This window comes from Mastomys coucha, unplaced genomic scaffold (assembly GCF_008632895.1).
Source record: "Mastomys coucha isolate ucsf_1 unplaced genomic scaffold, UCSF_Mcou_1 pScaffold14, whole genome shotgun sequence".
Taxonomy (NCBI): domain Eukaryota; kingdom Metazoa; phylum Chordata; class Mammalia; order Rodentia; family Muridae; genus Mastomys; species Mastomys coucha.
Window position 1 is genome coordinate 116,489,614 of NW_022196896.1, and position 14,304 is coordinate 116,503,917.

At 46.1% G+C, this 14,304-nt stretch overlaps 1 long non-coding RNA gene across 2 annotated transcripts in view; it reads left to right on the plus strand.

Annotated features, from left to right (window-relative positions):
• Nucleotides 1-2,215: 2,215 nt before the first annotated feature.
• LOC116089294 overlaps nucleotides 2,216-14,304 on the plus strand; it is a 14,322-nt gene continuing 2,233 nt past the window's right edge. The window contains exons 1-3 of one of the 2 annotated variants that reach the window (XR_004118270.1): nucleotides 2,216-2,313; nucleotides 3,893-4,490; nucleotides 7,574-7,666. This is a non-coding gene — a long non-coding RNA (uncharacterized LOC116089294). Of the gene's footprint in view, nucleotides 2,531-3,892; nucleotides 4,491-7,573; nucleotides 7,667-14,304 lie in introns of both variants that reach the window. The other variant, XR_004118271.1, reaches the window with a different exon arrangement.

The following is a 14,304-nucleotide window of genomic DNA, read 5'->3' on the forward strand; positions in this document are numbered from 1 at the left end:
TGGCTGTCCAGTCTCAGAATGCTCACCTGAGGTGAGCAATGAATCCCTGCTTTATTACCAGGGTCTCTGACGGTTCCAGGGATGGTTTAGGGTCAATTTTAGCAGGAGGTCAGGAAGGATCACTGGTCAACTTCAGAAGAATCCCAGTCCAACTGGGAGAAAAGCCAAGGTCTGTGAGGCAAGAGTGTGATTCAGGCACTAGTAGAGAGAATAAGCGGAGGTTGTAGGTGTGGGTCCTTCACAAGCTTCTTAGCATGGTACCCACTCTCCACTCACTACACAGAACACAAATATAGATGCTACCCAACTTACAATTAAGCCCAATCCCCTAATATACCTTCACTCAAAAATAGCAAGTGTGGAAAATGTATTTAGTACTCTAACCGACTGAACGTGCTCCTGCAGCCACATAGCCCACAGCAGACATCATTTCTCCCCACTGTGGTCACTAAATCAACTGACCTGTGCTCATGGCCATTGCTCAGAAACACAAGAAGGCCATGTACCATCAGCCCAGAGAAAGGTCCACATCCAAGTCTAAGGTTCGGTTTCCATTGACTCTGTGTTATGTATGTCATCATACAGGGGGAAAATATCATAAATTAAGGAATTAGAAATTGGAGACCTTTGAGTAGCTGGTCCCCCCATCTCCAGAGCCATCTTACCGCACCCCTCCTGCAGGTTATTGTCACTCCTTTCAGTAGTATGGAGTGTATACAAATGTATGGTGCTGCAGAACACTCATCCCGCAGATAAATAGGTAGGAAAGAGGGATGTGCCAGGAGTACAGGGAATGTGAGAAGCCACACGGGGGTCCCAAAAGATATGTCCAGGGTCGATTCCCCTGAATCTCAGAATATGGGCTTATTTTGTAATAAAAATAAAATAGAAGAATCTCCGTAGATACAATGAGGAATTCTGAGACAAGATCATCTTGGATTGCCTGACTCCTAAAGCCAGTAAATAATGTCTTCATAAGAAATCAAAGCAGGATGCAACTAGAGAGATGCTCCAGCAGTTAAGGGCACTGACTGACTTTAAAGAGGACTGGTGTTCAGTTCCCAGCATACTCTTGGAGGTTCACAACCATCTGTAACTCCAGCTCTAAGGGATTTGGTGCCCTCTTCTGGCCTCCAGGGTCACTACACTCATGTTACACACATGTATTCAAACATTCATATACATAAAACTAAAATAAACCTTCCAAAAGAAATAAAAATAGGAGACAGACACAGCTAGAGGAAGAAGCCATGTGCAAATAGAGGTAAAATTAGAGAGATGAAACCACTCACTTGAAACCCCTGGAGCTTATGAAATGACATGGCCCTTCCAGTCCCTGATCTCTGAGCTCTGGCCTCTCAGACACTAGAAAACACATTTCAGTCACCAGGCTTGAATTTAATTATTACTGGACACTCAGAGAAACCCACCCCTGGGAGAAATCTCAACAGGAGGAGAGCCACTGGCTTGAGTGCAATCCCAGTGGTCCAGGGAAGCACATTGTATTAGCCACTGTATTGGTTATATTTATTGCTGCTACAATAAAACACCTGACAGAGTGGCTTAAGGGTGTGTTTGGCTGATGTGTCTGGATCACACAGGCCATCGTGGAGGAAGAGGTAGGCAGGTAGGAGCGGGATGCAGATGGTCACATTACTTCCTCTTTTTTTTTTTTTTTTTTTTTTTTTTTTTTTTTTTTTTTTTTTTTTTTTTTTGGTTTTTCAAGACAGGGTTTCTCTGTGTAGCCTTGGCTGTCCTGAAACTCACTCTGTAGACCAGGCTGGCCTTGAACTCAGAAATTCACCTGCCTCTGCCTCCCAAGTGCTGGGATTAAAGACGTGTGCTACTACTGCCCGGCCTTATTTTTACATTTTAAACTGAAAGGAAAATATAGAGAGGAGCTTCACATTTAAAAACCTGGAGGGGGGGAAAACTTTCCCATTTCTGTCACTTCCACAATAAATAAAAAATAAATAAATAAATACCCTAAATGTCACAACCCAGCAAAGGCTGGATGTATTTACAGCCCAAAGTCACAACTTGGAAGGAAGACATGAAAGGAACATAGAAAGAATGGGGATATAAGGCCCTGAGGGAAGGACTTGTATGGGTCGCTGCCCTGGTGCCACAGCACTGATGCCATAGACAGCTGCTGATGCCATAGACAGAGGCCTCCTCCACCCAGGCAACAACCCAGAGTTCCCAGAAGCAAGGAGCTGCATAACAGTCTGACAAGGAGACTCCACCAGGCTCCACACCCCTGCTACAATGAGTCGTTTATTCCCTGAGGAAAGCAATGCTCCAGCAGCAAAGGTACGGAGACTCGGCAGGGAGCAGTTCCAAAGAGGCCAGCTGAGAACCAGAGAGGAGAGAAGTCATGCCCACTGGACACAGAACGCCAGTCCTTCCCTCTAACCCAGGATGGCAGTGGCAATGCCTCGGCCACAGAGGCAGGCAGATGGCCATTTTCTAGAAAAATCAGCCAGCCCCAAGTAAAACAGCCTCAGAAACCGCCTTCTGCTGGTCCCTGGTGAGCATGTCAGCTGGCTTCCAGGTCACTACAGTGCAGTCCAAACCATCCACGTTTAGGGACCATCCCACAACCACCCCAAGGCCCAGAGCTATTGTTGATGATGGTGGTTTATTTATTGGTGAGTGTGTGTGTGTGTGTGAGAGAGAGAGAGACAGAGACAGAGAGACAGAGAGACAAAGAGAGGAAGAGAGATTGCACTTATGTGGATGAAGGTCAGAGGACAACTTGATGGAGTTGAATCCTCCTATGTTTGCGTGGGTTCCAAGGATCAAACTCAGTTACCAGACTTGCACAGCAAGCACCTTTGCCTACTGAGCCATCTCACCAGCCCATAATTTTAACATTAACTTTAAAGGCCAAGTGAATCAATAAAGAACTCATATTAAAGCCAACAGTAAGGATAAGCATAGCTAATAAAATCCCTGCGAAAGCAGAGCAAAGGTAAAAAAAAAAAAAGAGTATATAACGAAAAGACAAATATGGAGCCACTAAAGCCCCTAGGGGTGGGGGTGGGGAATTATGAAAGAACTAACAGGAAGCTCTCAAAGTAAAGGACTTGAGTTAATGAGCTAAAGATTTGGGCTAAGAGTTGGTTCAGCTGGCAAAGGGCTTGCTGTGCAAGCACAAAGACTTGGGTTCAAGTCCCTAGAACTCATATAGAGCCTTAGAGAAAAGACATTATGACACACACCTTTGATCCTGGTGCTCAGGAGGCAAGAACAAACACATGTCTGTGAGTTCAAGGCTAGCCTGATCTATAGAAAGATGCCACAGCAGATATAGATGGGAAAAAGGCAGACGAACAACAATCTAGAAGTCAGGCGTGGTAATTCGCACCTATAAAGCCAGCGCAAGGGAGAAGGGGATGGGAGGCTCTCCGTGAGTTCAAGGCCAACCTGGGCTACAGAGGCAGTCTGGGCTAGAATGAGACCCCATAGGGGTAAAGAAAAGGTCTAGAAAACATCAGCCACTGGCCTTTGCTGAGCGAGCCTCCTCGTGTTTCCTTCTGTGAGAGAAGTGATATTCTGGGCTTCGTTTACCACCACATCCTATGAAGCCATCACCACTGTTTAATTATTGTTAAAAATTAGGAAAGCATTTGATACTGTTAACTGCAAAACAATTAATCTCAGGGATCTCTGCAGTGAAAACCTTGCAACATAGTTGTCTGGATGCCCAAGCTTGTGAACAATTAATTACCTAACTTGTAACAACTCTGCATCTCCAGGGGCACAGGTGGGCATGGGAGTGGTGCCCTCAGAGAGCACTGAGTGCATCCAAGCAGAACATGATTTTCAGATCCGTAGAGCAACTTTCTAGCTTTTTTTCCTATTGATTTCCCCATTCTCTTGCTTTCAGACCTCTTCACACACCAGCTATGATTGGAGTTGCACTCTTCTCTCAGAACAAACAGATGCCAGCAGCCACTTACACCTGTGTCCATTCGCATCAGCACCCATCTACACCAGCAGCCATTTTACCAGCCAGAGAGGATTTTGCAACCCTAGAGGAAAGCACAGCCAGCCAGCTCTGGATATATACCCAGGCTCGTAGCACAGAAGCTTCAACGTGCCCCACAACTGGCCTCCAAGAGAACTCTTTGGTTAACCTGCCAGCCACAAGAGCCAGTGTCAGGCAGACAGTGTTTCTGATGTGATGGTATGCCAAGGACCAGTGACCAGCAGAAGAAAAGCATTTGAACCTGAACATCACCAAGCTAGCCTGCATGGCCAGGCAGGAAATAGGCAGAGTTCACCCTGAACTTAGATTCTGAATTCAATCAGCAGCTGTGGCACCTGCTGCCCCACCCCTATGACCTGAAGCTCCTTGAGCATAGGCTTCATGCTGAATAGGACTCCTCTTGCCTTCCTGAAAAGCTCAGGGTCATCACCACCTACTTAGAGAAGGGCTGGAAGCAGATGGTGTCCTTGTGGAGCCTAAGAGAGAAAGAACACAGGTAGGCAGATCCTGGTTGGGCTGGGGCACCCATCCCAATGCCTACTCTAACCAGGCTTCGGTAACTGCCACAGGCCCACCACCATATGGAGCCCATTCTTTGTCAGGGGGATGACTATATTTGTCTACATATTGAGCAACACCCAGTCCTGATTTCTCAGTTAAAGTATCCACAGATGTTCCTTCGAGTGCAGTTGCTACAATGTTGCAAGGCAGCTGAAGTGGAACAAAGGTTCTCAGGGGCATGCAGGGAGTCCACATTCCCCCAAGAAAATACGCATCCGGGTGAGCGGAGGACCCACATCAAGAAAAAAAAAAATCCTAGAAAGGGAGAGGGAGGGAGGAGGGAGGAACAGTGGAGGGAGGAAATGGAAATGTCACAGGGAAGGGGGAGCAGGGAAAGGAAGGGGAGAGAAAGGAAAGGAAAAGGAAAGAGGGGAGGGGGAGGTGATGAGAGGGAAAGAAAGGGGAGTGGAGGAAAGGGGAAACGAGTAGAAAAGCAGGAAGGTCCCCTTGGGTGCCATGTAACAGGAAGACTCAGGGTAGATGCAGAAGTTAGCAGCCACCTCTCAGTCACCTCTAGGATTTGGACAGAGATCAGATGTCCCTTGCCTGAGAACAACTGACTTGTGTGGCCACAGGACACTTGCTCAATATACATTTAACTGCAATTGGCTTCTTGGTTCTGATCATATAAAAGCTGTAGCCAAAAGAGTTGAGTTGTGCAAACAATATGCTGAGGTCAGGGGAGCCAAGAAGAACAAAGGGAAGAGGGGTAGGGGTCAAAGAGATCCCACAGCCTCACTAGGGATGATACCTAGCTGGGGTGAAGGTGGGGTGGAGCAGAGGAGAGGGGAGGAACACAGGGTGGGAGGAGGCTGGACTCTAGCACAGTTCCAAGAGAAGTCCTGGAGCCCATGGTTCACAGGACTTGGCTGAGGACAGTCTTCAAGAAGTGTGACCTTAGAGAAGCCAGCTGGACATCCCAAGGGACAGTGATCCCTTAGCACTGACCCTCAGCAGAGCCGGCAGTGTGTGTGGACAGCTCCCAGATCTGCTCCTTCATCTGTCTGCCAGGGCTGCTGCTCTCTGTAGCCTCTTAGCCTGGCTCTAACCCCCCACCCCTTGCTGCTTATGTAGGCCCACCCGAGGAACTGCGAGGGAAGCTTTGCCCACCCCAGGGGCATCACAGCACCTCAGAGTACCTCCCGCCTCTTCCTGCAGCCTATGTGCCCTGCACCAGCTGTCTCCTTACCCACAGGACATGTCTTCAAGACCCAGAGACACACTGTACTCGGGTATCGGTGTAATGAAAGAATGAATGAGGCTTGGGAACAAGCTCAGTGGTACATCACCTGACAGAGTGAAGCTCTGAGTGAGGCTCAATCCCTATCACCAGTGGGAAAAGATAAATAGAAGGAAGAGTGTCAAATTATTGACTTGTCAAATCATCCTAAAAATTAAAAGTAGGATACATTATATCAAAACCCTGGAAACCTTAACTCACCATGTCCGAATATGAAACACTCAGATTTTTTGCTTGATTGATTTCACACAAGAAAACATGTGTTTGTATTTTAAAAACTCAATTAGAAGGGGCAAAAGAGGGCTGGAGAGATGGCTCAGTGGCTAAGAGCTGACTGTTCTTCCAAAGGCCCTGAGTTCAAATCCCAGCAACCACATGGTGGTTCATGACCATCCATAACGAGATCTAATGCCCTCTTCTGGAGGGTCTGAAGACAGCTACAATGTACTTACATATAATAAATAAATAAATAAATCTTTAAAAAAAAAAAAAAAAGAAGAAGAAGAAGAAGGGGAAAAAGAGATGGCTCTGTCATCAAGAGCATGTGCTGCACTTGGAAAGGGCCTGAGTTCAAGTCCCAGCACTCACATTGGAAACTCAAAAGTGCCTGTAACTGCAGCTCCAGGGAAGTTGGCAACCTCTTCCCACCTTCTCCCACACCTGTACTAGCATATACGTAATTCAAAATAATTCTTTTTTAAATGCACTTGCTAAGAGAACAGCCATCTGGGCCCATGAGGAGACTCTCAGCTTCTTTCTTGCTGGCCAAGGATTTGTGATACACAAAATTGCATGTTGTTTGCTTTAGGTTTGGGTAAGTACCTATATTTACTTACCAGGCTAAGGTTACCTGATAAAGCTGGTGAGAAATTAAGCCAGGCTCAGGTTGGAAAGGCCTGGAGGGGCAAGACTGAGGCTGTGATGGCAATTTTATTGAGCACAATCCAATTTGTTTATACCTTTAAATAGAATATTATGGCAATTGCCAGGAGCAATACAGTTGTGTAGTTGCCGGGGTACAATGATGTTTGCAAGCCATGCAGGGTACACAGGACTAATGTCCGAGACCAATTGTCCTACCAGGCGCCCCCTGCTTCCTTGTCTTCTGAGGGAACAGACTGGAAGACAGGCAGCCTGAATCCCTCACTGCCTGAGGGAGTGAGTGCCTCAGTTTCTCAGAAACTAGAAGTCGCATGGTGCCCCGGGAGCACAAACTCTTACCTGAAAAACATGATGCATGCCTCCCAAGGCAGCTAAGCCAGGCCAACTTCATGATTCCCTGCAAGTTTGAACCTTTTTGGTTTGTTTATTTGTCTGTTTGTTTTTGTTTTTGTTTTGTTTTTTGTTTTTTTTGGGGGGGGGCTGTCTCTACTAAGCTTTCCAAGTTAAATAATTCCTTAATTACGGATGTCCAAAAGAGATTTGACAGGAAGTCATGCACCTTTATTTTGAGCTAACGGTGCAGAATTCAGCTGTACTGAAAGGAAGTTCAAAGTCTATGCAAGGCTGTTGCCAGAGGCTTCAAAGCATGGCCAAGCTGGATTATGCAGGTGCACTGCCAGGGCTCTTACATAGCTTGTTAAGGCTGCCTCACACAATAAAGGCTCGGTGGGTTAGAAATAATGAGAGCCAAAAGCCCATGGCCTGGCCGCCAACAGTTTTAGTGCCAGTTGAGGAATGCTTCCTGGTTCATAGACACCCTATCCTTGTTCATAGAGAGGGAAACTGAACTCCTAGGACACTGTGAGGGTACTGACCACCTCATTTCCTCCCCCTAGATGCTCCTCTACTCTACCATCGTCCTGGAGCTGGGATTTCAGCATGTGACATTGAGAATGATACAAATAATTCTGACCACAGTGACTATGAAGGTCAGCTTTTTAATTTTTTAATTGGTTATTTTATTTATTTACATTTCAAATGTTACTCCCCTTCCCGGTTTTCCCTCTAAAAACCCCCTATCCCACATTCTGCCACCTGCTTCTATGAGGGAGCTCCCCACCCACCCATTCCTGCCTCACCACCCTAGCATTCCCCTACACTGGGGCATCAAGCCTTCACAGGACCAAGGGCCTCCCCTCCCATTGATGCCAGATAAAGCAATCCTCTGCTACATAAGCAACTGGAGCTGTGGGTCCCTCCATGTGAACTCTTTGGTTGGCAGTTTAGTCCCTGGGAGCTGTGAGGAATCCGGTTGGTTGATATTGTTGTTCTTCCTATGGGGTTGCAAACCCCTTCAGCTCCCCTAATCTTTCCCCTAACTCCTCCATTGGGGTCCCTGGGCTCAGTCTGATGGTTGGCTGTGAGCATCCACATCTGTACTGGTCGGGCTCTGGCAGAGCCTCAGGGGACAGCCATATCGGGCTCCTGTCAGCATGCACTTCTTGGCATCAGCAATAGTGTCTGTGTTTGGTGTCTGCAGATTGGATGGATCTCTATGTGGGACAGTCTCTGGATAGGCTTTCCTTCAGTCTCTGCCCCACTCTTTGTCCTTGCATTCTGGAACCATTCTGGGTTAAAATTTTTGAGATGAATGGATGGCCCCATCCCTCAACCAGGGGTCATGTCTAACCTCTGGATATGGTCTCTACAGGTTCTCTCTCCCCTTAGTTGGGTTTCATCCCCTTTGGCTCCTGGAAGCCTCTTGCTTTCCTTGCATCTGGAACTTCCTAGGGGCTACCCCCAGTTCTCTATCTCTAACTGCTACATGCCTCTGTTCAATTCCCTGACCCTCTGTACTTCTCCCCCATCTCCTCCCATACCTGATCCTGTCCCCCCTTTTCCCTCTCCCTCTCAGATCCCTCCCTCTCTCTACCATTCCCCATGATTATTTTGTTCCCCCTTCTAAGTAGGGCTGAAGCATCCACACTTTGGTCTTTCTTCTTCTTGAGCTTCATATAGTCTGTGAATTATATCATGGGTATTCTGAGCTTTTTCCCTAATATCTACTTATCAGTGGGTCATACTGTGTATGGTTTTTGTTTTGTTTTGTTTTGTTTTGTTTTGTTTTGTTTGTGACTGGGTTACCTCACTCGGGATGGTATTTTCTAGTTCCATCCATTTGCCTGTGAATTTCATGAAGTCATTGTTTTTAATAGCTGAGTAGTACTCCATTGTGTAAATGTACCACATTTTCTGTATCCATTCCTCTGTTAAGGGACATCTGCGTTCTTTCCAGCTTCTGGCTATTATAAGTAAAGCTACTATGAACATAGTGGAACATGTATCCTTGTTTTATGTTGGAGCATCTTCTGGGTATATGCCCAGGAATGATATAGCTGGGTCCTCAAGTAGTACTATGTCCAATTTCTGAGGAACCACCAGACTGATTTCCACAGAGTGGTTGTAGCAGCTTGTAATCCCACCAGCAACAGAGGAGTGTTCCTCTTTCTCCACAACCTCTCCAGCATCTGCTGTCACCTGAGTTTTTGATCTTAGCCATTCTGACTGGTGTGAGGTGGAATCTCAGGGTTGTTTTGATTTGCATTTCCCTGATGACTAAGGATGTTGAACATTTCTTTAGGTGTTTCTAGGCCATTCGATATTCTTCAGTTGAGAATTCTTTGTTTAACTCTGTCCCCCATTTGTAATAAGGTTATTTGGTTCTCTGGTCTAACTTCTTGAGTTCTTTGTGTATATTGGATATTAGCCCTCTATTGGATGTAGGGTTGGTAAAGATCTTGTCCCAATCGGTAGGTTGCCATTTTGTCCTATTACAGTTTCCTTTGCCTTACCAAAGCTTTTCAAGTTTGTGAGGTCTCATTTATCTATTGTTGATCTTAGAGCCTGGGCCATTGGTGTTCTGTTCAGGAAATTTTCCCCTGTGCCCATGTGCTCGAGGCTCTTCCCCACTTTCTCTTCTATTAGATTCAATGTATCTGGTTTTATGTGGAGGTCCTTGATCCACATGGACTTGAGCTTTGTACAGGAAGATAGGAATGGATCTTCTTGCATTCTGCTGCATGCCAACTGCCACTTGAACCGGCATCATTTGTCGAATATGCTGTCTTTTTTCCACTGGATGGTTTTGGTTTCTTTGTCAAAAATCAGGTGACCATAGGTGTGTGGGTTTAATTCTGGGTCTTCAGTTCTATTCCACTGATCTACTTGCCTGTCGCTGTACCAAACATGCAGTTTTTATCACAATTGCTCTGTAGTACAGCTTGAGGTCAGAGATGGTGATTCCCCAGAAGTTCTCCTATTGTTGAGAATAGTTTTCACTACCCTGAGATTTTTGTTATTCTGGGTGAATTTGAGAATTGTTCTTTCTGTCTTTGTAAGGAATTGAGTTGGAATTTTGATGAGGATTGCATTGAATCTGTAGACTGCTTTTGGCAAGATGGCCATTTTTACTATGTTAATCTTACTGATCCATGAACATGAGAGACCTTCCATCTTCTGAGATATTCTTCAATTTCTTTCTTCAGAGACTTGACGTTCTTGTACAGATCGTGCACTTACTTGGTTAGAGTTGAAGGTCAGCTTTAATCGTCAGCTTGACACAACCTAGAATCACCTGGGAAAAGCGTCTCAATGATAAGTTGTCTCCATCGAGTTGGCCTGTGGACAAGTCTGGGCAAGGTTGTCCTAACTAAACGATGTGGAATGACTCAGCACAGTGTGGGCGACACCATTCCCTAGGCATGGAGTTGTAAGCTGCATAAGGCTAAAGAGATCAAGCTAAGCACAAGTGAGCACACATGCATTCTTCCTCTCTATTCTCCATGGTGGAGAATAGACCAGCTGTTTGAAGTTCCTCTCTGGATTATAGGCCAGCACTTATCATTGCCTGCACAATTGTTATGAAGTATAATGCAGAGGTGACAGGGGTAAGGGATACCTTGTGGGCCTATTCCAATGTGTCCCCCTTGAGGAGTCATGCCATGTGATAGATCTAGTGTAAGGAAGGTTTATTGTGAGGGAACGGAGGGAAGCAGGGACTTGGAGAAGGGGTAGAGGCAGACAGAGCCATGAGGGCAGAGAAAGCATGGATAGAGAAGGACAGAAAGAGAAAAAGAGGCCAGCCAGGGACATGTGAAGAGAGAGAGAGAGAGAGAGAGAGAGAGACAGAGAGAGAGACAGAGAGAGAGAGAGACAGAGACGAGAGGAGAGGAGAGGAGAGGAGAGGAGAGGAGAGGAGAGGAGAAGAGAAGAGAAGAGAAGAGAAGAGAAGAGAAGAGAAGAGAAGAGAAGAGAAGAGAAGAGAGAAGAGGTCTGGGAGAGTGACCACCCTCTTATACACTGCCAGGCCACCCATGCCTGGCAATGGCACAGGTAGTAATAGTGGCAGGTGCTGATGTAACTGTTGCTAGGTCACTAGGAGGAGTCTAGCAGAACTGTCTATAAGCTAACAACAGTTATGGACTGCCACCTGGAATTGTAAGCTGAAATAAACTCTTGGACATCTGGAACCTCGCTACACAGGATATTGCTTAGGCAGGTGATGAAGCTGAGTAAGTGATGTTAAGATGGAGCAAACACCTCTTCAGGACATCATGACCAAAGAGAATGTCTCTTAGCAGCTCAGGGATACTGAGGTTCCAACCCTGTGATGTTGGACTTCAAGTGAGGGAAAAAGCCACGGTTTGGTAAATGTCCTGAAAGTCCTGTGTGGTGAGGCAGAGCAATGCTGCCAGGAAGTGGTAGAACTTTTAGGAGATGGGGTGGCATGAGGTACTGAGTCATTGGAGACCTGCCCTTGAAGGCAACTGTGACACTCTGGACACTTCCTCTCTCTTTCCTCCATGGTCGTGAAGTGAGCCTTCTGGTCTGTCATAACCCACCATTCTCACCCAGAATGTTCCAGAAACCTGGCACTGTGGGCCTGTCTAATCTTGGATTGTAACTTTCAAAACTTGGAGCCAAATTACACTTCTGTCTTAGTTAGGGATTTACTGCTGTGAACAGACACCATGACCAAGGCAACTCTTAAAAAGACAACATTTAATTAGGGCTCTCTTACAGGTTCAGAGGTTCAGTCCATTATCATCAAGGCAGAGCATGCCAGCATCCAGGCAGGCATGGTGCAGGCGGAGCTGAGAGTTCTACATCTTCATCTGAAGACTGCTAGCAGAATACTGGCTTCCAGGCAGCTAGGATGAGGGTCTTATAGCTACACCCACAGTGACTTACTCCAACAAGGCCATACCTTCTAATAGTGCCACTCCCTGGGCAGAGCATATACAAACCATCAAATTCCACTCCCTGGCCCCCACAGGCTTGTTCAAACATATGAGTCTATGGGGGCCATACCTAAACATAGCATAATACAAAATAAAATACATTTAGTTCAATTTCTAGATTGCCCATAGTCTAAAGCAATCTCAACAATATTAAAAGTCAAGAGTTCAAGGTCTCTTCTGAGATTCATCCAATCATTTAACTGTAATCCCCATGAAACCAGATGGACAAAGTCCAAACACTGCATTTCCATGTCTGATGTCCAAGTGGTCTTCAGATCTCCAACTCCTTTTCCATCTGCATTGACTGCAACAAACTTCTTTCTCCCGGGCTGGTTCCACTCCTGTTAGCAGCTTTCCTCAGCAGATAACCCAGGGCTCTGGCAGCTTTGATGTCTTAGGTTCTCCAAGGCAACTTCAATGTTACAGTTTCTTGTTTCAATGTCTGGGATCCACATATGATCTTCTGTGCTCCTCCATCTCTGCCCTCTGTAGCAGTCTAACTTCAGGTTGATCCACTCCACTGTTGCTGCTGTTCTTGGTGATCATCCCATGGTACTGGCATCTCCAATACACTGGGGTCTTCTGCTGCAACTAGGCTTCACCAACATCCTCTCATAGGCTCTCTCCATGGCACCAAGCCTCAAATCCTTTGCATGACTCCTTCAGTCCTGGGCCATCAACTACAACTGAGGCTGCACTTTCACCAATGGCCTTTCATGGCCTCTCACTGTGTCGAGCCTCAGCTGTTCTTCATGATCCCTTCATGCCTTTAAAACCAGCACCACCTGAGTGGTTCTTACACATTACCAAGTCCTGCTGCAGTACAAGGTACAACCTTGGCTATCTCTGGAACACAGCCTCTTTGTGCTCTCAGGAAACACTTCCCAGAAGATGTCACCACAGTGATGCTGGTCTCTTCTTAATCACCACTAACTTCTTAGCTCCAGCTAACCAGCATCAATTGTCCCAGTAGTCCCTTCTATTTTTCACTCTAAAGCCAGAACCACATGGCCGAAGCTGCCATGTTCTGCTGCTTGCTGGGTCTGGAACATGGCTCCCCTTATTCTATTACCAGCTTTCTGTTTTCCAACTCCATCTCTGCCTAAGCTTCATTTTCCTGGAACTTGCTCTGTAGATTGACCATAAACTCAGAGACCTGCATGGCTCTGTCTCCTGTAATGCTGGGATTAAAGGCGTGTACCACCATGCCTGGATTTAAGCTAGAACCTGCTTTGTCCCAGGCTGGCCTTGCACTCAGAAATCTGTTTGGCTTTGTCTTCAGGGATTAAAGGTGTGTGACCACCATGCCTGGATCTAAATTTATCTGGATAGGATTTTGCCACAAAATCCCTTAATCTCTTCTCACCTAGACCATTGGATTCAGGCCCATTTGACTTCCTGGTGCCCCTTTAATACTTGAGCCATATATTTTATATTTTTCCTTTCTAAATTTGCTATGCTTGTTCAAAACACTCTTCATGAGACTTAACCAGAGAACAAAGTCTCTGCTGGGTTTTTTTTGAGACTTCCTCTGTCAATGTAACTAATATAAATCTCTTTACCTTAGATTCAGGTAGACTCTTTAAACAAGGGCAAAAAAGCAGCCACATTCTTCACCAGAATACCACAAAAACAGTCTCTAGGCCACATTCTGAAGTTCTTCTCTCCTGAACCCTCTTGGGCCAGGTCTGCGCTGTTCAAACAATTTCAGCAACAAAATTCCATATTCCTACTAGGACAGCTCATTAAGCCCCATTTAAAGCATTCCGTGGCTTTCCAAATCCAAAATCCACATACTTCTAGACAAAAGCATGGTCAGCCTATCACAGCAATACCCCAGTCCCTGGTACTAGTTTCTGTCTTACTGCTGTGAACAGACACCATGACCAAGACAACTCTCGTAAGGATGATATTTAATTGGGGCTGCTTACAGGTTCAGTGGTTCAGTCTAGTATCATCATGGTGGGAGCGTGGTATCATCCAGGCAGGCATGGTACAGGGGGAGCTGAGAGTTCTACATCTTCATATAGTGCTACTCCCTGGGGAGAGCATATACAAACCACCACACCTTCACATGTTAACTCTTACACTTCTCACAGGAGCGATGGCCAACTGATTCTTGCAGTCACAATGATACATCCATCACTCAGCAAAACAGGCACGGATTCACCAAAGGGCCTGTGCAGTGTGGTAGCTGGACAAGGAGTCAGGCTTTCCTAAGAACTTACATGCTTGGGGGCAGTAGTGCTTCTCCTTGACTCTGGATAGTTCTTGACCTGAGCAGATTCTTGGAAGGTAGAAGAAAGCCCAGGAAAGTTCTACTCCTA